This window comes from Phocoena sinus, chromosome 1 (genome assembly GCF_008692025.1).
Source record: "Phocoena sinus isolate mPhoSin1 chromosome 1, mPhoSin1.pri, whole genome shotgun sequence".
In the NCBI taxonomy this organism is placed as follows: Eukaryota; Metazoa; Chordata; class Mammalia; order Artiodactyla; family Phocoenidae; genus Phocoena; species Phocoena sinus.
In genome coordinates, this window is record NC_045763.1 from 68110661 (window position 1) to 68134947 (window position 24287).

Here is a 24287-nt window from a genome sequence, read left to right on the forward strand (position 1 = left end):
CTGCACAATTACAAATTCATTAAGGCAGAGAGTCTTGCATCTACTTTTTGTCATCCTCACAGCCCTGTAATGAGCTACTGCATATAGTCGTTGTTCTGTAACTATATCTTCATTTTTTATGCCAGCACCCATTGGTTTTATTTGCCCAGAATGCTTGATAAGGATGAGTGATAAAAGGCTTTCCCAATGTTAACATTTTGTATTTTTTGCACAGTGATTCATTCAAACAGAAACTCCTGTATTTCCTTATTTTTCAGGCCCAATTCCCTTAATGTCTTTAATAGAAAAGGCCAGTTCCTTGAGAAAATGCAGATGCAGTTATAATTTGAGTCTCCTCAGTAATTACCAAAAATATAAATTTAAATTAAACTGGCTGTCATATATTTTGGAAGCCCACAGTACTCTTCTCAGATCCAACCAATTTAGCCTCACTGACTCTAAGCACATCACATTCTGTGTAGAGTAAATATGTGCACAAGCGTGCCCTGTGTTATGAGAAAATAAGGTCAGAGATGCTGAATTTCTATGAAGAATAAACAGGGTCATTGTTTACATTACAAAAGGACTCCTACCTTTACAGAAAGATTCAACTGGGATTTTCATTATTTGGGTAGAAACAAACATACTTTAGTTTTATAATAGTTGCTTTTTAAAAGTAAAGGCACAGGAGCTTCCCTGGTGGCGCAGTGGTTGAGGGTGCCTGCCGATGCAGGGGATGCGGATTCGTACCCCGGTCCGGGAAGATCCCACGTGCTGCAGAGCAGCTGGGCCTGTGAGCCATGGCCGCTGAGCCTGCGCGTCCGGAGCCTGTGCTCCGCAACGGGCGAGGCCACAACAGTGAGAGGCCCGCGTACCGCAAAAAAAATAAATAAAATAAATAAAATAAAGGCACAGACAGGTTGAAAATAAAGGACAGAAAAAGATATACCCTGAAAATACTAAATATAAGAAAGCTGGGGCTTCCCTGGTGGCGCAGTGGTTAAGAATCTGCCTGCCAATGCAAGGGACACGGGTTCGAGCCCTGGCCTGGGAAGATCCCACATGCTGCGGAGTAACTAAGCCCGTGCGCCACAACTACTGAGCCTGAGCTCTAGAGCCCGCGAGCCACAACTGCTGAGCCCACGTGCCACAACTACTGAAGCTCACACGCCTAGAGCCTGTGCTCCTCAACAAGAGAAGCCACGACAATGAGAAGCCCACACACTGCAACGAACAGTAGCCCCCGCTCACCGCAACTAGAGAAAGCCCACGCACAGCAACAAAGACCCAACTCAGCCAAAAATAAAAATAAATAAATAAATAAAGTTTTAAAAAAAAAAGAAAGCTGGAATGACTTTATTGGTATTAGGTAAAGTAGACTCTAAGACAAAAACTCTTAACAGAAATAAAGAGAACACTTCATAGTGATAGAAAGGTCAATTCATCAGAAAGATAGGAAAATTATAATGTGTATATACCTAATAAAAATGTTTCAGAATATGTGAATCAAACAGTTGACAGAAATAAGGTGAGAAACAGACAAATCCACACTCATACTTGATAATTTTAACAATCCTTTCTCGTTATTTCACATAAAAACGAGACAAAACATCAGTAAAGACCTGGAAGATCTGAGGAACAATAAACATAACTGGAATACAATATCCGACAACTGCACAGTAGACATTGTTTTCAAATGCACAAGGGACCTTCATGAAGATAACCTATATACTCGGCCATAGCACAAGTCTTAATACATTTTAAAAGCTTGAAATCTTATAGAGTATGTTTTTTGGCCAAAATGGCAGAAAAAGCATTTGACAACATTCAGCATTGGTTTATGTAAAAAACTCAGCAAATTGGGAATAGAAGGGAGGAACTTATTTATTTATTTAATATTTATTTATTTATTTATGTGGCCGCACCGGGCCTTAGTTGCAGCGCGAGGAATCTTTAGTTGCGGCATGCGGGATCTTTAGTTGCGGCATGCAGGATCTTTAGTTGCGGCATGTGGGATCTTTAGTTTCACCATGCAAACTCTTAGTTGCGGCACATGGGATCTAGTTCCCTGACCAGGGATCAATCCCAGGCCCCCTGCATTGGGAGCATGGAGTCTTAGCCACTGGACAACCAGGGAAGTCCCAGGAGGAACTTTTTTTTTTTTTTTTTTTTTTTTTTTTTTTTGCGATACGCGGGCCTCTCACTGTTGTGGCCTCTCCCGTTGCGGAGCACAGGCTCCGGATGCGCAGTCTCAGTGGCCATGGCTCATGGGCCTAGCCGCTCCATGGCATGTGGGATCTTCCCGGATCGGGGCACGAACCCGTGTCCCCTGCATCGGCAGGCGGACTCTCAACCACTGCGCCACCAGGGAAGCCTAGGAAGAACTCTTTTAATCGATAAGGGGCATCTATAAAAAAACCAGTAGCTAATATCATACCTAATTATGAAATATTGAGTGCTTTCTCCCTAAGACTGGGAACTGCAGAGATGTCTACTTTTACCAGTTCTATTAAACTTTGTACTGGAGGTTCTAATAATAGCTAAGACAAGAAAAATAAATTAAAGGCATAAATATAGAAAAGGAAGAAGCAAAACTGTCGGTAGGTGTGTATGATATGATTGTTTACAAAGAAAATCCTAAGGAATCTACAAAATGACTACCAAAACTAATACATTTAGCAAGGTCACAGAATACAAGGTCAAGGTACAAATCAATTGTAGTTCTATATATTAGCAGCAAATTTCTATTTATTATAAAAATAGGGTGAGCCATCTCTGGCTTATTATTTAACTTCCCATGATGATTCCTTATTAAAATATTGACTTAGAAGGGTATCTCTATTCAAATACATAGTCATTGATACCACTCTATAAATGTGGATGGGACAAAGGATAATACACTTGTGTTTGTTTGCATCAAAAAGGTAGTAGTGACTAATTTCCTAATGTGGTGAGTAGCACTTGATTATTGCATTTAATCTGGTGTAGTCTTCAGTTCTCTCTTTTGTATGTGTGTGAATCATGGCCAAAAAGAAAAATCTCCCCATTCGTGCTTTAAATAATATCCTCCATGAGTACACAGATTCACAGAAGTACAAATTTTAGAGGCTACTTTACCCTGCATATCATAACTGGTGGTCTCTGCCTCTGGGGTTCTGAGTCATTCCAGAGGCAAACAAAAGCAGGCAAAATAAGCACTTTCTCAATCAGCTGACAGCAAAAGTACAGCTTTTACTACATGGAAACTCTTAGCATTTTTAAAAAACCTTTAAAAAGAATCTTTGAATTAAAAAAGCTTGGTAGTACCAATCTCATTTTGTAAATGAGAAAATTGATTCCCAGAGAGGTTAAGTGACTGGCTGGATTTCATAAATCTAGTTAATGTGAAAGCCAGAGTAACTCTTGAGCTAGAAGAAGCAACCCACACTTCTATGCCCAGTGCTCTTTCCACCCAACTATATTGTCTCCCTGAGCAATTGAAAAGGTCAAGTCTAGTCTCAAAGGACTGGGTTGTACCCCGCAAAAGAACCTCTTTAGACTTAGATCCAAAAGGCAGTCCCAAAACCATTTTGAACAGTGGACAACATATTAAAATGACTTTTTAATTCCCCAAAGGATCTATTTTGAAGGAGAAAGCACATTTAGCTTTATTAGTTCTGTGATGTTTACTTCAAAATCATTGTTTGTCTTCATGGTCATTTCCGCATAACTGTTTTTCAAGCATGTCTAAGAGTTTTATCAATAGTATATTGTCTGATTCTTCTCTGCCGAGTAAATGTATTTGTATTTAAGAGAATAATTTTGAATTACATATAATGAAAACCTCTTTAAAAGTACCAATTGTTAAGCATTAAAACAAGTTATTAGAACCAACCATTGATTTTTCTTGTCTAGAAATTTTTGGAAATTCTTTAATATTATTTTTGCACACACTGAACACTCAATATTTACTGAATGAGTGAGGAAATGAGTAGGTGATAATAAAAGGATAATAGTTTAAAATCCCTGGTGGGCCTTTTCATATCCATGGTTCTTTGCTTTCTATTAAAATTTAATAATGAGCCTTCTGAAAACTCACCCAAGTATGTTGTATTTGAACTACCAAGTATTCTAATATATATTATTCTTTCAGCTGTGTGTATGTATACATGTGCATGTATGTGTATACATACACAGGGATAGGTAGATAAATAGACAGATAGATAGGAGGGAGAGAAATATTTGGAACGTGTTTCCAGCTCAGATTTGTTTCTTCCCAAATCACTCATACATTTCAAAGCACTAAATGAATAAAGATATCCTGTTAGAGTTATTATATTTCAGTGCTCTGGCTCCCTGTTAGAGCAGAAAGGCCAAGATGAAGGCAGTTGCTGTGGCCAAAAAAGACTTAAAAGTCTGGTTTCAGCTCAGTGGCACCAGGACAGTTTGAAAAGACCCATTTTTACAATAGCTGTTGTCTTGTAGAGCCTTAGAAAATCACTCATTTACTAATGGGAAAGTAAGCTAAAGATCAGCCTGCTGAAACGGCTGAGTAGAATATTGAAAGTGGAAATCAACCATTCTGGGAAAAACTTCCTTGGTTTTAATTTTTTAAAAAACCGTCTTCTCTCCACCACTACGTAGCATTGAAAATCTAGTTAATTGTATTGCTTGTGTGTGTGTGTGTGTGTGTTACTCATTGTGACTATAGAATGAGATTGAAACTAATTTTTATGTATGGCTTATGGAGCCACCTCACTAATGTGTATAAACCAGCAGTGACAAAAATATTTCATCTGGTGTACTATATTCAAATGGTAATGACTCCCTGGCCTGCTATGTTGAGAAAGATGTTGAAGCTGAATCCGGAGTGCTATGATCATTAGCAATGATGAAACTCTGCCCGTTCCAGATAGAAAGCTTCCAGATGGGCCATATCTGAGGTGTATAGACTCGAGATTATAACACTTTGAATTCCCATCCCAGATGTTCTAAAACACTGAATCTACTAAGCCCATTTATTAGATCTTTAAAGGAAAAAAACATATCCTTTACCCACCTCCTAGAAGTGGGGTTGCATTTAAGGAGCAGGGGATAGGATGGGGATACCCACAGAGACTACTCCTGGTTGTCAGAAAGACTCCTGATTTCACATATAGTGCTGGTCACTTCATTGGGTAGTCTCTCAGCTTAGCTCAGTACTCTGGATGTAACCATGGCTACCAGGCCATCAACTTCTAAAATAAACCTTGAGTTCATCACATTCTGTTACATCAGAGCAATTTAGAGCTGGAGGCCAGATTATGAGATACATTATTAATACAAAATGCAACTATTATACTTCTGGTGCTTGGTAGTATTCAACAAGATCTCACTAAGTGAATGAATAAGTGATAGAAGAGGAATTTCATTATATCAGCAGGATTTCTCATAGATCCAGTTTTGCTTACCAAACATAGACTTGGATATAATTTCTTCATTTCTTCCTCTCTCTACACACTTACCCCAGGAAAAGTGGAGCCCTGGAAAGTTTCTGGCGAAAGAAGATATCCCTTTTAGTCATTTGGTATTCACATGGGCCACAAGCTTCACAACTCCAGGCCCTGTTCCATGTCTCTGCTGTGCCCTGCCCCTGGATTTCATTTTGGAACTGTATTCCGACATAGTGGAATTTCCATTGTATTGAAATAATACCTTATGTCTGCTTCCACATTGGGATTGGGAGATCCTCATGGGCAAGCACCATGTGTTGCCCCTTCTGCATCTCCTTCATCCAGTATGGTAGTTGGCTCATAGTAGATGCTCAATATATGTTGAACTGAACACCTATAAATGCATTTCCAAGTAGTGCTAGAACTCCGCTTATCAGCGTAAAAAACAAAAAGAAATGAATGAAAAAAGAGGGATCTAGTTAACCACTGTGGGAACATATTAAAATAGGTAATAAACACAGATTGAATGAGTGGAAGAATGAAGGAATCTTCCTTAGTGGTTCTCATACTTATGATGTCCGAGAAAATCTTAAAAACAAGATGTTCTAAAGATATTTTCTCAAATTCTGACTGGAATTTGGGTCTTACTTAATGCCTCAAAGATTGTCTGAGGATATGAGTGTAAAGTATTTTCCATCATTATCTATATGAATCAGAAGAGTTACTCTAAAATAAGCTAAGCAGAGAGAGAATGTAATGCCTAAGGAAGAGAGGGAAATACCATCCCCCCTCCTCCAGCTACTAATAACTTAATAGTCTTTTCTAAATTTCCTTGGAGACAGCCTTTGTGTTTAAGTAAATGCTAAGCAATCAACATAGATAAGTGTGAAAGAGAACTGTATTCAGCATGCTCTTTTTTTTTTAACATCTTTATTGGAGTATAATTGCTTTACAATGGTGTGTTAGTTTCTGCTTTATAACAAAGTGAATCAGTTATACATATACATAGATCCCCATATCTCCTCCTTCTTGCGTCTCCCTCCCACCCTCCCTATCCCACCCCTCTAGATGGTCACAAAGTAGTGAGTTGATCTCCCTGTGCTATGTGGCTGCTTCCCACTAGCCATCTATTTTACATTTGGTAGTGTATATATGTCAATGTTACTCTCTCACCTCGTCCCAGCTTACCCTTCCCCCGCCCCATGTCCTCAAGTCCATTCTCTACATCTGCATCATTATTCCTGATCTGACCCTAGGTTCTTCATAACCATATATTTTTTTCTTTTTTTTTAAGATTCCATATATATGTGTTAGCATATAGTATTTTTCTCTTTCTGACATACTTCACTCTGTATGACAGGTCCATCCACCTCACTACAAATAACTCAATTTCGTTTCTTTTTATGGCTGAGTAGTGTTCCATTGTATATATATATGCCACATCTTCTTTATCCATTCATCTATTGATGGACACTTAGGCTGCTTCTATGTCCTGGCTATTGTAAATAGAGCTGCAATGAACATTGTGGTACATGACTCTTTTTGAATTATGGTTTTCTCAGGGTATATGCCCAGTAGTGGGATTGCTGGGTCATATGGTAGTTCTATTTTTTAGTTTTTTAAGGAGCCTCCACAGTGGCTGTATCAATTTACATTCCCACCAACAGTGCAAGAGGGTTCGCTTTTCTCCACACCCTCTCCAGCATTTATTGCTTGTAGATTTTTTGATGATGGCCATTCTGACTGGTGTGAGGTGATACCCCATTGTAGTTTTGATTTGCATTTCTCTAATGATTAGTGATGCTGAGCATTCTTTCATGTGTTTGTTGGCTGTCTGTATATCTTCTTTGGAGAAATGTCTATTTAGGTCTTCTGTCCATTTTTGGATTGGGTTGTTTTTTTTTTGAATATTGAGCTGCATGAGCTGCTTATAAATTTTGGAAATTAGTCCTTTGTCAGTTGCTTCATTTGCAAATATTTTCTCCCATTCTGAGGGTTGTCTTTCATCTTGTTTATGGTTTCCTTTGCTGTGCAAAAGCTTTGAAGTTTCGTTAGGTCTCATTTGTTTATTATTTTTTTTTATTTCCATTTCTCTAGGAGGTGGGTCAAAAGGGATCTTGCTGTGATTTATGTCATAGACTGTTCTGCCTATGTTTTCCTCTAAGAGTTTTATAGTGTCTAGCCTTACATTTTGGCCTTTAATCCATTTTGAGTTTATTTTTGTGTATGGTGTTAGGGAGTGTTCTAATTTCATTCTTTTACATGTAGCTGTTGAGTTTTCCCAGCACCACTTATTGAAGAGGCTGTCTTTTCTCCATTGTATATTCTTGCCTCCTTTATTAAAAATAAGGTGACCATATATGCATGGGTTTATCTCTGGGCTTTTGATATTGTTCCATTGATCTATATTTCTGTTTTTGTGCCAGTACCATACTGTCTTGATTACTGTAGCTTTGTAGTATAGTCTGAAGTCAGGGAGCCTGATTCCTCCAGCTCCGTTTTTCTTTCTCAAGATTGCTTTGGCTATTCGGGGTCTTTTGTGTTTCCATACAAATTGTGAAATTTTTTGTTCTAGTTCTGTGAAAAATGCCCTTGGTAGTTTGATAAGGATTGCATTGAATCTGTAGATTGCTTTGGGTAGTAGAGTCATTTTCACAATGTTGATTCTTCCAATCCAAGAACATGGTATATCTCTCCATCTATTTGTATCATCTTTAATTTCTTTCATCAGTGTTTTATAGTTTTCAGCATACAGGTCTTTTGTCTCCTTAGGTAGGTTTATTCCTAGGTATTTTATTCTTTTTGTTGCAATGGTAAATGGGAGTGTTTCCTTAATTTCTCTTTCAGATTTTTCATCATTAGTGTATAGGAATGCCAGAGATTTCTGTGCATTAATTTTGTATCCTGCTACTTTACCAAATTCATTGACTAGCACTAGTAGTTTTCTGGTAGTGTCTTTAGGATTCTCTAGGTATAGTATCATGTCAACTGCAAACAGTGACAGCTTTACTTCTTTTCCAATTTGGATTCCTTTTATTTCTTTTTCTTCTCTGATTGCTGTGGCTAAAGCTTCCAAAATTCTGTTGAATAATAGTGGTGAGAGTGGGCAACCTTGTCTTGCTCCTGATCTTAGTGGAAGTGGTTTCAGTTTTTCACCATTGAGAATGATGTTGGCTGTGGGTTTGTCATATACAGCCTTTATTATGTTGAGGTAAGTTCCCTCTATCAGCATGCATCTTCTTTTGAAGTATTAGCTTCTTTCAAGCCACGTGTATGAAGATAACTTACACTTGAGAAAAAGATACCAGATTTTTCTTTGGACTGATACCAAAGCTGAAGGACAAAAAAGTATTTCCATCTAAACTTCAAATAGAAATCTTCAATAATGGCTTTTAGTGGTGAATTTTCAGCCTGTATTCCACTCAGTAAGTCTGTGCATGGAGTATTAATGGAACTATCACATAATATCTTATCTACTTTACATTCCCATATCAGTTACACTTAATATACTCTTGAATTTCATTTTCCTCCAAGAAATGCTTTTAAAAGATTCAAAAATACGCTTTTTGCTTTAATTTCTGAGTCACTTTTCTAATACTTCCTTTGAATGGATGCAGTATGTCTCAAACCATAAAATCCAGTTGTCTAAAATCGGTAAGTCAGGGAGAAACTGCACTGTTCTTGCTTTATAAAATGAATATATTTTATCTTATTTGCTGCAACCAAAAATATACTCTGTATTTAGCTCTAACAGTTGTTTTTTTTTTTTTGGAAAACTGATTGCTATGCAGTAAACCAGACAGGGATTTGGACCACATGATCATTAAGAATCCTTCCCTCTCTTCTTTGCTTCCATGAATTTAGAATGTAGTGGACAATATAAATGGGGTTTATGCCCACATACCAATGACAGGATCTCTTGGATAGTTATTCCTATTGTCAGTATTATGGATTTATATATTAAATGTTTGTAAAGAGGCAAGTTATAGAGAGGCGCTGGTTTAGAAGTTGGCTAAGGGTGAGCAATAGCCACATGCTGAGATCTTCCACTTCAAGGTCTGTCTCTATGGTGATTTTCTTGGCTGGGTCTGGCAACATCAGCCAACATCATCATACAATTGTTTGACTGCCTTCTTAATAGATACTGTTTTCTGTGGTCTAATCAGTCCTGTGTCACATGCAGTAGTAATGAAGAGTGCAGAAACCGACCACTATGAACCAGGCAGGAATGGCTCAACCCACAGGTGTAAGAACAGCTGTTGTATTTTTAGACTCTACCCATTTGTCTTCATTCCACTCTCCCCTCCAATGTCAGAAGGTCTTTTTGTTTTATTTCAGGGTCGTTTGCCTAATGCTGGCACTACTGATTTCTCCTATTTCCTAAATGATCATTAAAATCAAGCACATCTATACAGACAGTATTAAGAATAATGATCGTGTTTTACATTGTACTTTATTTGACCTCTATTCATAAGGAGCACATCATTGTAGACAGTTCAGGTTCATTAGCTCTTCCATTAGTTGATCTGCTTGCCTTCAGTCTCTCCCTATCCAATCTGCCCCCTGCACTACCATTGGCATTCATTCTAAGGCACAAAATAAAACGTGTTACTTCCATGTTTATAAGATAAAACCCCAACTGCTTATCATGGAAAGCAATGCCAGCCCATCTAGTCTTGGTTTACCTTTCCAGAACTTCAATTTCTGGCTCCCGATAGGATCCTAGTAAATATTAAGTGAATGAATAAATAAATGAAAGAAGTAGATGCCTGCATAATCAAATTAGTGCTGGGGAAAAAATATCTTGGAAAAAATAACATTATAAATTTACATTCATTTCCATATTGTCATCCTGGTATATATTAAATAAAACCTTATTCTTTTCCTCTTCATTAAATTCCTCCATCTTGGCAGCTTAATGTACTCCAATTGCTTTTATTGAAATGAAGATTTGCACCATAAAAATCAAACCACAGAAATGTACTTTTCATAAACTAATGATTTTTTTTGAAACCATTAATGATATACTCTGTTCAGCAGATATCATTAATTTGACGTGTGACAAATTATGAAAAGACAGAGTAACGTAGATAACTACTTAACTAAAGTAGTGGAAGCAATATGCATTGGACTGTAAGAGATTACCATGGGCCATGGAAATAGATAGAATAGAGTTTTTCAATGAGAAATGCCCAAACTATAAAAAATAAAGTTTCACATACTAGCGTTCTCCCTAAGTGAAACGAAACGATTACTTTCTTTCATTTTTGTGCTTAATCATATTGATCCACTTAGGATTTTTATTGTTTTTATTTTACTTTTAAAGAGTCTACAACTTCATTACGTTACTGTTTCAAGCACTCATGTCTATATACAGTGTTTCTTATAATATAAAGCAAAGGTTAGAACATAGTTTCCTGGGTCCCATCTCCAGAGCTTTTGATTCAGTAGAATGGAGTGGAGCTCATGAATTTGCATTTCTAACAAGTTTCCAAGGATGCCCATGCAAGGGCAGCTGGTGTAACAACTACTCTCTCAGTAACAGCTGTAGGGTCTTCTGCACATTGTTATCAGAGTTTGCCTCAGTGAAACAAATTTCATTTAATTCCTGTAATTTCACGCAATTGTAACAGTAATGGAAATCTGGAATGGCAGTTTTCTTGTAAAAAAGAACGCTTAGGGAGAATATTTTAACTGACATCCAGTATTATAAGAATAGCCATATGGAAGAGGCCCTCCTCTTTATTCTCATATTTTTTTAAACATTGTGCTAGTCATATAGTATTATAAGTATTGTTTCATCTCAACTACTAAACCGTAGCTCCTTAAGCTCAGAGAAAATGTCTTATTCCTCTTCCTAATCAAAGCCTAATACTCTGTACTGATCATTGGAAATATGAGAGGTTAAAATGATATTTGGGGAACAAGCAAACCTATCCTTAGTCTACTAGTCCTCCACCACGATCCCTAAATCAAATACGTGCAGGGACAGCAACTAACAGCAAAAGAAATGTATATTCTTTTTTTTTTTTTTTTGGTACGCGGGCCTCTCACTGTTGTGGCCTCTCCCGTTGCGGAGCACAGGCTCCAGACGCGCAGGCTCAGCGGCCAGGGCTCACGGGCCCAGCCGCTCCGCGGCATGTGGGATCTTCCCGGACCGGAGCACGAACCCATGTCCCCTGCATCTGCAGGCGGACTCTCAACCACTGCGCCACCAGGGAAGCCCAAGAAATGTATATTCTTTTACTGTGAAACTTTGTCTTTAAACCCAGTGGGGCCCAAGAGTACCATCTGAACCACATGGAGAATTCCTTTCCTCTAGGCTATCAGCAGCTTAGAGCCTAGGACCAAATCAGGCCAGGAGACCTCCTCCAACCCTAATCCCACCCACTAAATCTCAGATTGTCACAGTGTCGCCACAGAAATGTTCATCCAGAGAATGCCATTGGAGGAGAAGACAGGAAGTAGAGCCAGGAAGCCATAAATTGTGCCAGTGTTTAGAGGTGCCCAATGCAAGCCTTCTGAAAATTAAGTCCAGCCCATCTCACTAGCTGCACTAGAAAGAAGCAAGTTCAAAAAAAAGATGAGCAACAAAGAGAAAGAGAAATGGGTATTACTTCTCAACCTCTTGGAAGTAAAAGAGAGGATCTTAAGTGAGAGAAACCATGCCCCTACCTAAGACTGTAGCTCAGTGAAAAGTCTTGCTCTGACCAACTTTGGCCACACCTTTCTCCTCAAAAGTGAAGAGGATGAGGAAGTATGGAAGAAGAGTCTTGAACTTGTTTTCCTTAGAGATTCACATTATCCTACTTCTTGTCCTTTTCTGTAAACCCAAGGGTCTTAATGTAATAGCTCAAGTCGTGGAGTTTATAACCAAGTTGTGTGGTGCAGAGCCCATGCATGTTAATTGGGAAAAGAGAGCAGACCAAGAAAACAGATGACAGAACTTCATATTTGCCAGGGTCCCAGTTCATCTGTTCCTGTGTCTAGAATTTTCTACTTGTACATGTCAAACTTAATTTGGAGAGATTCCCAATCAAGACATTAATTGCTTCCCCTATCCTGGAAAAAAAAATTGCCTACCTGTTTAGATGGTCTCCTCTCTAGGAGGATGATGTCTAAAAGATTCTCATCTTGTGAGCTGCAAACTTCATGCAAAATTTGGGTGTTGCATTCCTCTTAGGCCCACATGCTGGCTCTTCTCTATGAATTTCTGGTCTTTTGGAAAGACTACTCTTTCCTCTCCTTCTTTCTCTAGTTAATCCTTTATTATCTTCAGATTTCAGCTCAATTGTCAGTTCCTCATAGGAGCCTTCCATAATCTCCATGATAAGGTTGGATCTCCCTATTATAATATTCTCATAGTAGGAGCTACTTACCACAGTTATAGATTTATATTTATCTGTGCAATTCTTTGATTAAAATTTGTCTCCTCCAACTGGCCATAAGCTCAATCAGGGAAAGAACATACCTGATTTGTGGTCATTGTTAGTCTTTGGTGTATAGAATAGAATCTAGCACATAGTAGGTACACAGGTTTTGAGTGTGCTGTTTGATGAATTATCACAAACTTGCTCCAACCGTTATATATTCTTGCTAACATTTGATATTGTTGGTCTTCTTTCTTAACTTTAGCCATTCTGGTGGGTACGTATTTCAATTTGCATTCCCTGGATTATTAATGATGTTGGCACCTTTTCAATTCATTAGTCATTTGGATATCCTCTTTTATAAAAATACCTGATCAAGTTTCTTGCCCATTTTTCTATTGCTTTCTCCTTCTCTTATTAATTTGTAAGATTTCTTTTCATGTTTTCAAAACAAGCCTTTTGTTGATTATATGTGTTGCAAATATCTTCTTCCACTATGCAACTGACATTTTCATTCTCTTACTAGTCTATTTTAATAAGTATATTAGTGTTTTTTAATTTTAAAGCCATCCAATTTATCAAACTTTTCTGTTATGGTTAGGGTGTTTTAGGCTCTATTTAAGAAATCCTTGTCTTCCCTAAGGTCTAGAAGCTATTTTCTTATATGTCAGCTTCTCAAATCTTTATCATTTTACTTTTCACATTTAGATCTGAAAATCCATTTGGAATGAATCTTTGCATATCCTATAACATAGGGAGTCAAGAGTCATTGTTTTCCATATGAACATCCAATTGACCCAGAACCATGTATTGAAAAGACCGTGCTTTCCTCACTGCACTGCAAAACCACCTTTGTTGTAAATCATATATTTGGGCAGTGGATCTGATTCTGAGTTCTCTCTCTGTTCCAGTGGTTTACTGGTCTTCCTTAAAACCAATACCACAGTGTATTAATTACTGTAGATTTGTAATAAGTCACACTATCTGGCAGTAAGTTCTATCACTTTATTCTTTTTTTTCAAGATTGTCTTGAAGATTGCCTTGGCTATTCTTGACTGTCTGAATTTGCAAATAAATTTCAGAGTCAATTTTTCAATTCCCATACACACATACACAAAAAATACCCTGCTGGAATTTAAAGATTACATTAAATCTATAGATCAATTTGGGAAGAATGACACTGTGATATTGTGTTCCCTTCATGAATATGGCATATACCTCATTTTATTTAAATCTTTAATTTCTGCCAAGGTCTGTGTAGTATTCTTGTACCATTTTTCACTAGATTTTCCCCTAGGCAATTAAATGATTTTTTTATTATTTAACTAGCATTTTTATTTCATTTTAAATTATTTGTTCTTAGTATATAGAAATAAAATTGATTTTTGTATACTGTCCTTCTAGGCAGAGACCATACTGAATTTGCATATTTACTCTTATGGCTTTTAAATTCTTTTGGATTTTTTACACATACAATCATATTATCTCAAATGACTATTATATTTCTTTCCTTTCAATCCTGTGGGGTTTTTTTTTCGTGTCTTAATTTACTGTCTAAAATCTCCATTACAATGTTGACTAGAAATAATGATAATGGGCATCTTTATTTCATCTCAGAGGGAAGGTTTTAGCATTTCCCAGTTAAGTATGATGCCTGCTGTAACTTCTATGTATTTATTATTTATCAGATTAAGGATATTCTCTTGAATTCCTAGTTTGATAAGAGTATTTATCGTGAAGGGATGTTAAGTTTTACCAAGTGCTTTTTTCATATTTAAGATGATCATATGATTTTTTTTTTCTTTTTTATTCTGTTGATTTGGTAAATAACAGTGCTTGATTTTTGAAAGGTAAACACATTTTTCATTCATGGAATAAACCTGAATTGGTCATGGTGTATATAATCCTTTTTATACATTGATGGATTCATTCGCTAATGTTTTACTTAGAATATTTGCTTGCGTTCATGAGTGAGATTGACCTATAACTTTTCTTTCTTTCAATGTCCTTGTCAGGCTTTGGATTCAAAGATTATGCAGGCCTAATAAAATGAATTGGGAAGTATTTCTTTATATTTAGTAGAAGGGTTTCTGTTAGATTGGTGTCTGATACAATTCACTAGTGAAGCCATCTGGATTCAGAGTTTTCTTTGTGCAAGAGTTTTGAACTGTGGATTTAATATCTTCCATAAATAAAGAGCCATTCTGGTTTTCTGGTTATTCTTTTTTTTTTTTTGGGAGAGTTGTGTTTTTCTAGAAATCTGTCCATTTCATATATATTTTCCAATTTGTTTTCATGAAGTTTTTCTTAATATCCTATTTTATCATCTTAATCGCTGTACGATATTTAGGGGTACCTTCCTTTTTATTCTCAATATTTTGCCTTTTCTTTTCCTTGATTAGTTTCACCAGGGATTATCGATTTTATTAGTGTTTTCAAAGAATGAACCCTTAGCTATAATGTGTTTATTATGCATTTTAACTATGTATGTAATTTAATTTATGCTCTTATATTTTTCCTTTTTTAGTAGACCTAAAAGGTCTGATTTTTTTTTCTTCTTTTTTTTTTTAACCATTTTGAGATGGATGCTTAGATCACTAATTTCAACCTTTCTTTTTTCCCCTAATATATTCATTTAAGGCACTAAATGTCCCTGTAACTATGGATATAGCTACATCCCACAAGTTTTGGAATGTTATATATAATTTGATCATAATTTAATTAAAAATATTTTTATTTCCGTTGTGATTTCTTTGACCCAGGAATTATATTGAAATGTATTGCTTAATTTCCAAACAGGGATTTTCTATTTATATTTTTATTATTTATGCAAAGTTTATTTCCATTGTAGTCATTAAAGATAATCTGTGTGATCATTTGAAATTTGTTTAGATTTCCTTTATGGCTCAGAATATGGTCAACTTTCTTAAATTTTCTGTCTGTATTTTAAAATTTTTGTGTTCAACTTGATGGTTATAGTTTATAAATATATATCAATTTGTTAATTGTATTAAACTCTTCTATAACCTTACTGATTTTTTTCCATATTGACTTTTTTGCCACTTGTTCTATCAGTTATTTGGAAAGATTTATGAAAATCTCCCACTCTGACTGTGGATTTGTAACTTTCTAGTTTTAGTCCTGTCCAAGTTCAGTATACTTTGAGCATATATTATTGGGTAATGCAAATTAAGAGTTATTATGTCTTCCTGGATAATTAAATCTTTTATCATAATGAAATGACACTCTTTACCTCTAGTAATATTTCTCTCCCTAAAGTCGACTACTTTGTCTGATTTTTTTTCACCTTTATTGAGGTATAATTGGCAAATAAAAATTGCATATGTTTAAGGCATACAATTTGACATTTTGGTATATATATACATTGTGAAGTAGTCACCACAATCCAGCTCACTAACATAGCCACACTTCACACAGTTACAACTTTCTTCTTTTTAAAAAAAATTTTTTTGTGATGAGAACATTTGAGATCTACCCTCTAAGCAAAGTTCAAGTACACCGTACAGTACTATTAACTATCTGTGGTCACATTGCTGTACATTATTAGATCTCCAGAACTTACTCATCTTGCATAACTGATACCTTGCACCCTTTGACCAACATCTCCCCATCTCCCCTCCACCCAGCGGCTGACAACAACCATTCTACTCTCTGCTTTTGTGGATTTGACTGCGTTAGACTCCACATAAAAGTGAGATCATGCAATATTTATTTTTCTGTGTCTGGCTTATTACACTTAACATAATGTCTTCTAGGTTCATCCATGGTGTCACAAATGGCAGGTTTTCCTGCTTGTTTAAGGCTGAATATTTAGCTCTGTGTGTGTGTGTGTGTGTGTGTGTGTGTGTGTGTGTGTATATATATATATATATATATAAAATACTAATTTTCTTCACCTATTCATTCATCAAGGGACTTTTAGGTTGTTTCCATATCTTGGCTATTGTAAATAATGCTGCAGTGATCAAGGGAGTGCAGATATCTCTTTGAGGTACTGATTTTATTTCCTTTGGATATATACCCAGAAGTGGGATTACTGAATTGAGGTAGTTCTATTTTTAATTTTTTTTGAGGGATCTCCATGCTGTTTTCCATCGTCCCTGAACCAATTTACATTCCCACCAAGAGTGCATAAGGGTTCCCTTTTCCTCACATCCTCACCAACACTTATCTTTTGTCTTTTGATAATGGCCCTTCTAACAGGTGTGAGGTGATATCTCATTGTGTTCTGTTGTTGTTGTTGTTGTTTGTTTTGGGGGGTATCTTTTGCCGCACTGCACAGCTTGAGAGACCTTAGTTCCCCAACCAGGGATTGAACCTGGGCCCCAGCAGTGAAAACGCCAAGCCCTAACCGCTGGACTGCCAAGGAATTCCCCCGTTGTGGTTTTGATTTGCACTTCCCTGATGATTAGTGATTCTGAGCACATTTTTTTTGTACCTGTTGGCCATTTGTATGTCCTCTAATGAGAAATGTCTGTTCAAGTCCTTTGCCCTTTATTTTGTAGAAAATGGATTGTTAGGCATTTTATTAATTTAAAAAATGTATTGAGGAATAATTATATTAATTACAATTATATTAGTTTCAGGTCTACAACCTAATGATTCCATATTTGTATATACTGCAAAATGATCACCAGAGTAAGTCTAGTTAATGTCCATCACCATACATAGTTATAAAAATTTTTCCTCATGATGAGAACTTTCAAGACCCACTTTCCTAGTGAATACTTTCAATTGATATTTTTTTTCCTTTGCCCATTTTTAATTGGATTTGATATTTGTATGGTTTTACCAGCTTTCTATTGGTTAATGTTTCCATGGTATGTTTTTCCCATCCCTTTACTTTTAGCATTTCTGTGTCTTTATATTTTAAGTGTACTGCTGTATCTAGCACTTCTGATGCCCTACCTTATATTCTCTCAGCCCACCTTTTATTTGACCTTTGCTGCTGTGACCAGTTTTGCACCCATGTAATGCTGCCCAGGACAGCAACTCACTGACTTCCTGCCCTGAGATATACACATTGTGAAAGTGTGAAGGAGGCAGTGTGCCAAGGGGGTACTTTTGACCAGCAGGGGACAGGCTCTGATAAATAGAGGCTCCTCACACATGTCCCTTTAGAAGAGCCAGCAGCATGGCATCCCAGTCTCCATCACAGTGACTAACCCAACACTGCACCTTTGCACTGGTTTGACCCCTCCTCTGCATTCTCCCCAATCCCCACTCCTGCTTTCCTGCCTATGGCTGCTTTGATGCTACAAGACCACATGGCCTGAAAAACCTAAAATGTTTGCTGTCTGACCCTTTACAAAAAAAGTTCGCTGATTCCTGTTCTACAGATTATGACACGCATCATTAACTTATTCATGTCTCATAGAAATCAGTACTTTTACCACTTCCTAAGCAAGACCTTAGAAAGATTGAACTTCATTTACCTGCCTCATGACTCATCTCTGTTTTAAGTACCACAAGATACTTTTAATATTTTTTATATGGTGAATCTTCATTTAGGTTCACCCACAGAGTTATCATGTCATTGCTCTTCATTCATTCCTCTGGGCCAGATTTCTATATTGGATCATTTTTCTTCTACCAGAAGAATATTCTTTAATATTTCCATTAGAGTAGAATTTCTGATGAGAATTCTCTCAGTGTTTGTTTGTTTGAAAATATCTGTATTTACTTTTAGCTTTTGAAAGATATTTTGATTGGATATTGAAACCTAGATGGGCAGTTATTTTTTATTGGCACTTTAAAGATGTCATTTCATCATTTTCTGGCTTTCATTGTTTCTTTGGCAAATTTAGCTGTCTTGTTATTGCTCCTCTGAAGGTAATCAATCATTTCTTTTTTCTGGCTGCTTTAAAGTTTTTTTTTTTTTTTTTTTGTCTGTCTAGGCTTTCAGCAGTTTTACTATGATATGCTTAGATCTGAGTTTTTTCTTCTTGGTTTTTATGCTTCTTGAATCTGGGACTTGATATTATTTATGAGTTTGGAAAATTCTTAGCTATTACATTTTCAAACACTGCTTCTTCATTTTCTCTCTTCTTCTTCTGGAATTTTCTAAGCATTGTCTCATATGTCTCTGTTGCTCTTTTCTGTACTTTTCCTACCCCTCTCTCCCCCTTGCTTCACTCTGGATATTTTCTCCCGAACTTTTAGTTCACTAATTCTGTTTTCAATGCCTAATTGGCTATTAACACATTTAGTATAATGAGGATATGGGATGATTCTAAAGGAATTTAGTCCTGTGAAGGCTGATTCACGCAAACTCTGATGGTATAGCCCTTTAGGATTCCAACCAGGAAACTAAGTTGGGAGCAGCAGTAGTAGTTTCTAGAGCTCCTCCTCCGTGGTGGGCCCCATATTCCAGTTATTGTCCCCTCAGCCCCATAGTCCATTAAAGGCTTTGCCCAGAAATTATCTCCATGTTAAATGATAGTGAAGTCCAGGTATCTATCCTTTTTCCCTTTTTGATCTAGTCTAGCCTCTGCAATAATGGTATATATTCAATAAATGCTTAATGGGTGAAAGAAATGATTTCTTTTACATTTTCCCTATAGGCAGAATTAAGAAAGAAAATTTTAGCCCAGTATTAGAAAGAACTTCCCAGTTATTAGAGTTATCCAGTAATGAAAGGGGCTGCCTCAAAAGTAGTGAAGCATCACAAGAAATGCTCACAAAGAACATTCAAGTTTAAAGGTTCAAGTTTAAAAATCACTTGTCAAGAGATTGTAGAGATGATTACAGGTTTGGCATTAATTTGGGCTAGATAACCTCCAAGATTTTCTCATCTCTTTTTTCTGTGATTCCAGTTTTTGTTCCAACTGTGATCTTCTCTCTTTGTGGTTTTTTTTTTTTTTCATACTTTGCTTCTTGGTTTCTGACAGTGATCTGAACTATGGAGTGTAGGCCTTTTAACATGTCTTCATAAAGAATATGGCAGTCAAAAGTACTGACAGTTAAGAAGAGAGCTCACTAAAATAAGCTCACTTAGTAGTCTGATACTGTGAATAATACATCTTTGCTAATCAAAGATGGTCATAGGTTCTTTTTAACAGAGTAATCATTCAGATAAGGGACTTTGAGAAAATGGATAGAGGAAGATTGACTTGTCCATATAATGACAGGGAAAAAAAGATTGATTTAGTTGATCCAATGGGAGAAAAAATATCAGCAATTGGGAAGTTTACTTCCATGTAGACAAAAGTGGTATCTTGGTCTTTGTTCTCATTTATTTATTTACTCACTCATTCATTCAATCAGCAAATACATTTTGAGAACGTAGGCTAAGAAAAGGTATGCCAAGGATCCACTTTGTTTGGTGATACTTTTCAATGTTTCATGAGTGAATTTCATGGAAACTTTCTAGGTGCTTCACATCTTCTGGGAAAGAATGGTGTCTACTTCTATTTTACATTTTTTGGGAAAAAACCATAAACAATTAAAATTTTTCTTTTAAAATTGAGCACTGTTGGAGAACGAGGGTCCTAATGAGTGGGCATATGCGGGGGTGACTAGGAATCATGTGAGCATACTTGTGGCTGAGATCACTGTTGAGCAGTCAGCTGGTTATCCCAGCTGCCATGGAGATCTCGCCTGTTCCACGTTTTAATTTTTTGTATCACTGGTTATATGCTGTTTAGTTTATACCAAGAAAAGACAGCAAGTTAATTACAATTATAAAATTAAATAGCTTTGCAGATTCATTTCAAAGTCATCTATATCAGACCTGAAGTTGCATTCATTGATCAAAAATCTTAGATATAAAAAATATATTAAAAATAAAAATAAATGTCAAATACATAGGAATAATTTTTAAATGGGCAAGAACATTACATAGAAAACTACAGAGCTCTGCAATAAAAAGTATTGGGAGAAATTAAAGAAACAACAGCAACAACAAATATCTTAGATATTCTACTCGTTTCCTATAAACTTATAACTGCTTTTTTAAAGTCTATTAATTAAAATAAACAAAATGCAGTTTTATTCAAAGTGTAAAAAAGTCTTTTATAAATTTCAAGCTAATTTCAAAAGCCAATTCTAAAAGACAAAACATAGTGATGATTACATATTTAAGTCTCCCCATAACCTCATTGTGTTAAGTAGGGAGAAGCACATACATTGCAGTCTGAAACAAAACACAAAATGTATTAAAGTAAAGCATTTAATTTGTTTAAACGCAAAATGCAAGAATTTCTAAATGCAAGTTTTACCTGCATTCAACACTGAGCTTAGTAGTTGAAGTTTTTTCCATATTTTAATATACAATATGACCAAACCAAGAACAATATAATGTCATTTTTATTTTTTTTAATAAATTTATTTTTATTTATTTATTTTTGGCTGTGTTGGGTCTTTGCTGCTTCGCACAGGCTTTCTCTAGTTGCGGCAAGCAGCGGCTACTCTTTCTTGTGATACGAGGGCTTCTATTGTGGTAGCTTTTCTTGTTGAGGAGCATGGGCTCTAGGCAAGCGGCCTTCAGTAGTTGTGGTGCATGGGCTCAGCAGTTGTGGCGCACGGGCTTGGTTGCTCCACGGCATGTGGGATCTTCCCAGACCAGGGCTCAAACCCGTGTCTCCTGCATTGGCCGGCAGATTCTTAACCACTGCACCACCAGGGAAGCCCTGTCATTTTAATTTATTTGTCAAAAATTGTCTTCTCCCTTATATGCTATTCAAAGTAAATTTAAAAGGGTGTCATTTGTTATGTTGGGTAAGACTGAATATTACCAAAGATTTTATTTAATTTGAATTTTGCATTATAATATTTGATAGTATAAAAGTTTTAACTTCAGATAATCTCTTTACCATACATCACACAAAAATTACAAAGTGATTTTATAAATTGTTAAGGGTTCTCAAAAGCTACTTAAAAGTGTTTTATGGGACATATTAAACTACTGAGATGGGAAGGGAAAAATAGTTGAGAAAACTGAATTTCAGAGAGATTGAACCTTTTGCCCAAGGACAAACGACTAATAGCAGATTCTAGATATAAAATCAGGATGATCTGATTCTAAAATTCATGCTCTTGATCACTTATGCAAGTATGTGCCTGTGCTTACACAGTGGCAGTGGGAACTGGGGGAAGGGGAATCTGAATAGTGTTTCAAGACCAAACTCCACAGTCCATGGTGATAGCTCTGAGAGATTGAAGTTTTGATAAGGGTTATAAATGATATTAAGATTTCTAGCTGAGAATTAGAAAAGATACAATGTTCATAGCAGCGTTATTTATAATTGCCAAGGTAGGGAAGTAACTTAAATGTCCGTCAGCAGATGAATGGATGAAGATGTGGTGTATATGCCACTTGCAGCAACATGGATAGACTTGGAGGGCATCATGCTAAGTGAAATAAGTCAGACAGAGAAAGACAAATACTATATGGTATCACTTATATGTGGAATCTTAAAAGTACAACAAACCAGGGAATAAAACAAAAAAGAAGCAGACTCACAGATATAGAGAACAAACTAGTGGTTACCAGGGGGAAGGGGGGAAGGGCAATATAAGAGGAGGGAATTTTAAAAGGAGTTATTATGGGATTATATGAAATCACATTTGTGAAACTTTTGAAAATTGTAAAACACTATAGAATTTAAAGAATCATTCAGGGCTTCCTTGGTGGCATAGTGGTTAGGAATCCACCTGCCAATGCAGGGGACACAGGTTCGAGCCCTGGTCCAGGAAGATCCCGCATGCCACAGAGCAACTAAGCCTGAGCACCACAAATACTAAGCCTGCTCTCTAGAGCCCACAAGCCACAACTACTGAAGCCCGTGTGCCTAGAGCCCATGCTCCGCAACCGCAATGAAAAGCCCACGCATCACAGCGAAGAGTAGCTCCCGTACCTACTCACCGCAACTAGAGAAAGCCTGCGCACAACAACAAAGACCCAACGTAGCCAAAAATAAATAAATAAATTAATTTTTTTAAAAAAAGAATCTTTCATTCAATTAAAAAAAGTTTCAAAAAAGACTTCTAGTTGAGATTCAGGAAAGTAGTGTTGCTACCATAAAAATAAATAAATAAACAAATACACATAAAAGCAAGATGGGAATTTCATTCAGGTAAAAAGGTGCTGGAACTGATTTGGCCTTGCTGAGTCACACGTAATATTAAGACTTTCAGGGACTTCCCTGGCAGTCCAGTGGTTAAGGCTTCGCCTTCCAGTGCAGGGGGTGTGGGTTCAATCCCTGGTTGGGGAGCTAAGATCCCACATGCCTCACGGCCAAAAAAGCAAAACATAAAAACAGAAGCGATATTGTAACAAATTCAATAAAGACTTTAAAAATGATCCACATCAAAAAAACTTAAAAAAAAGAAAACTTTCAGCTGGAGCCGTCATATAAGCATTTGATCATATAGGATATAAGTGCTGTTGAAAGTCAGTGCTGAAAATGTACATTTGGAATCCATCAACAAAAGATAGGTGGTTGAAACCAGAACAGTGGAAGGGAGCTGAGAGAATAAGAACCTGGAGAGGGAAAAACAAAAGAAAACATTATCTAAGGCTCATAAACATCATTATTTGTGAGTGTTACATTTTTAAGGAAAAAAATTTGAGCAAAGAGGAAAAAAAATACAGAACAAAAAGTTAAATGAGAACCAGGACAATATAGAAGCGTGAAAACCAAGAGATAGTAAACATGGCTAAAATTCGTTGAGCACCTACCATTGATCAAGTTTGTGCTGATCTTATTTAATCTTTATAATAACTCAGGGAGGAGGTTCATGTATCTCTTTTGACAGATGAAGATATGGAGGCTTAGTAAAGTTAAGCCATATGCCCATAGCTCAGCTGATAAATCCTAGGGCAAGAACTGTAATCCATGTTTCCCAGACTCCAGGGTCCATTTTCTAACCAGTGGTCTCAAGAGTGCACAAGGCAAACCACTGTAGCGTGGGAAGAAAATGTTAAAATTACGATTATCATATGTCATCCTTTTAAAATTGTATTTCTGTGTGTATTTTACAACATACATACTATTATACTATATATTACATACATACATATGTATGTATATATGTAATACATACAATATATTAGCATGGTAGTACATGGCTATCATACATTCATGCATAATTTATAATTTAATAAGTATATATTTATTGAGGTAGATGTTCAAATAATTTACTAATGTGAGGATACAATAAAAAATTTTTGGAGATCATTTCTTTAAAGCGCTATGCAAAACTGCCTCTTTTTCTTGTCCCATTTTCAAGAAAATACATTCACTTTAAATGATCATGTTATCTTTTACATACATTACTAGTTCTAATTGAGTTAAATAAAAACTGTTTAGTTCATAGGTTCTTTTCATGTTATTCCTTGGTATTTTCAGAAATTTATGAAGGCCTTTGAGCCATTTGATTCTTTGTAATAGTGGAAGGAACACAGACCATAGACCAGACAGACCTGGGTTCAAGTATCACCTTTGACCTTACTGACCATGTGACCTCAGACAAGTACTTAATTTCTCAGAGCCTCAGTTTGCTC

At 36.4% G+C, this 24287-nt stretch overlaps 1 protein-coding gene across 1 annotated transcript in view; it reads left to right on the forward strand.

Annotated features, from left to right (window-relative positions):
• The window catches only part of AK5 (adenylate kinase 5), a 236776-nt gene that overhangs the window by 26082 nt on the left and 186407 nt on the right, over window positions 1-24287 (forward strand). The gene's annotated exons all lie outside the window — the stretch shown is intronic.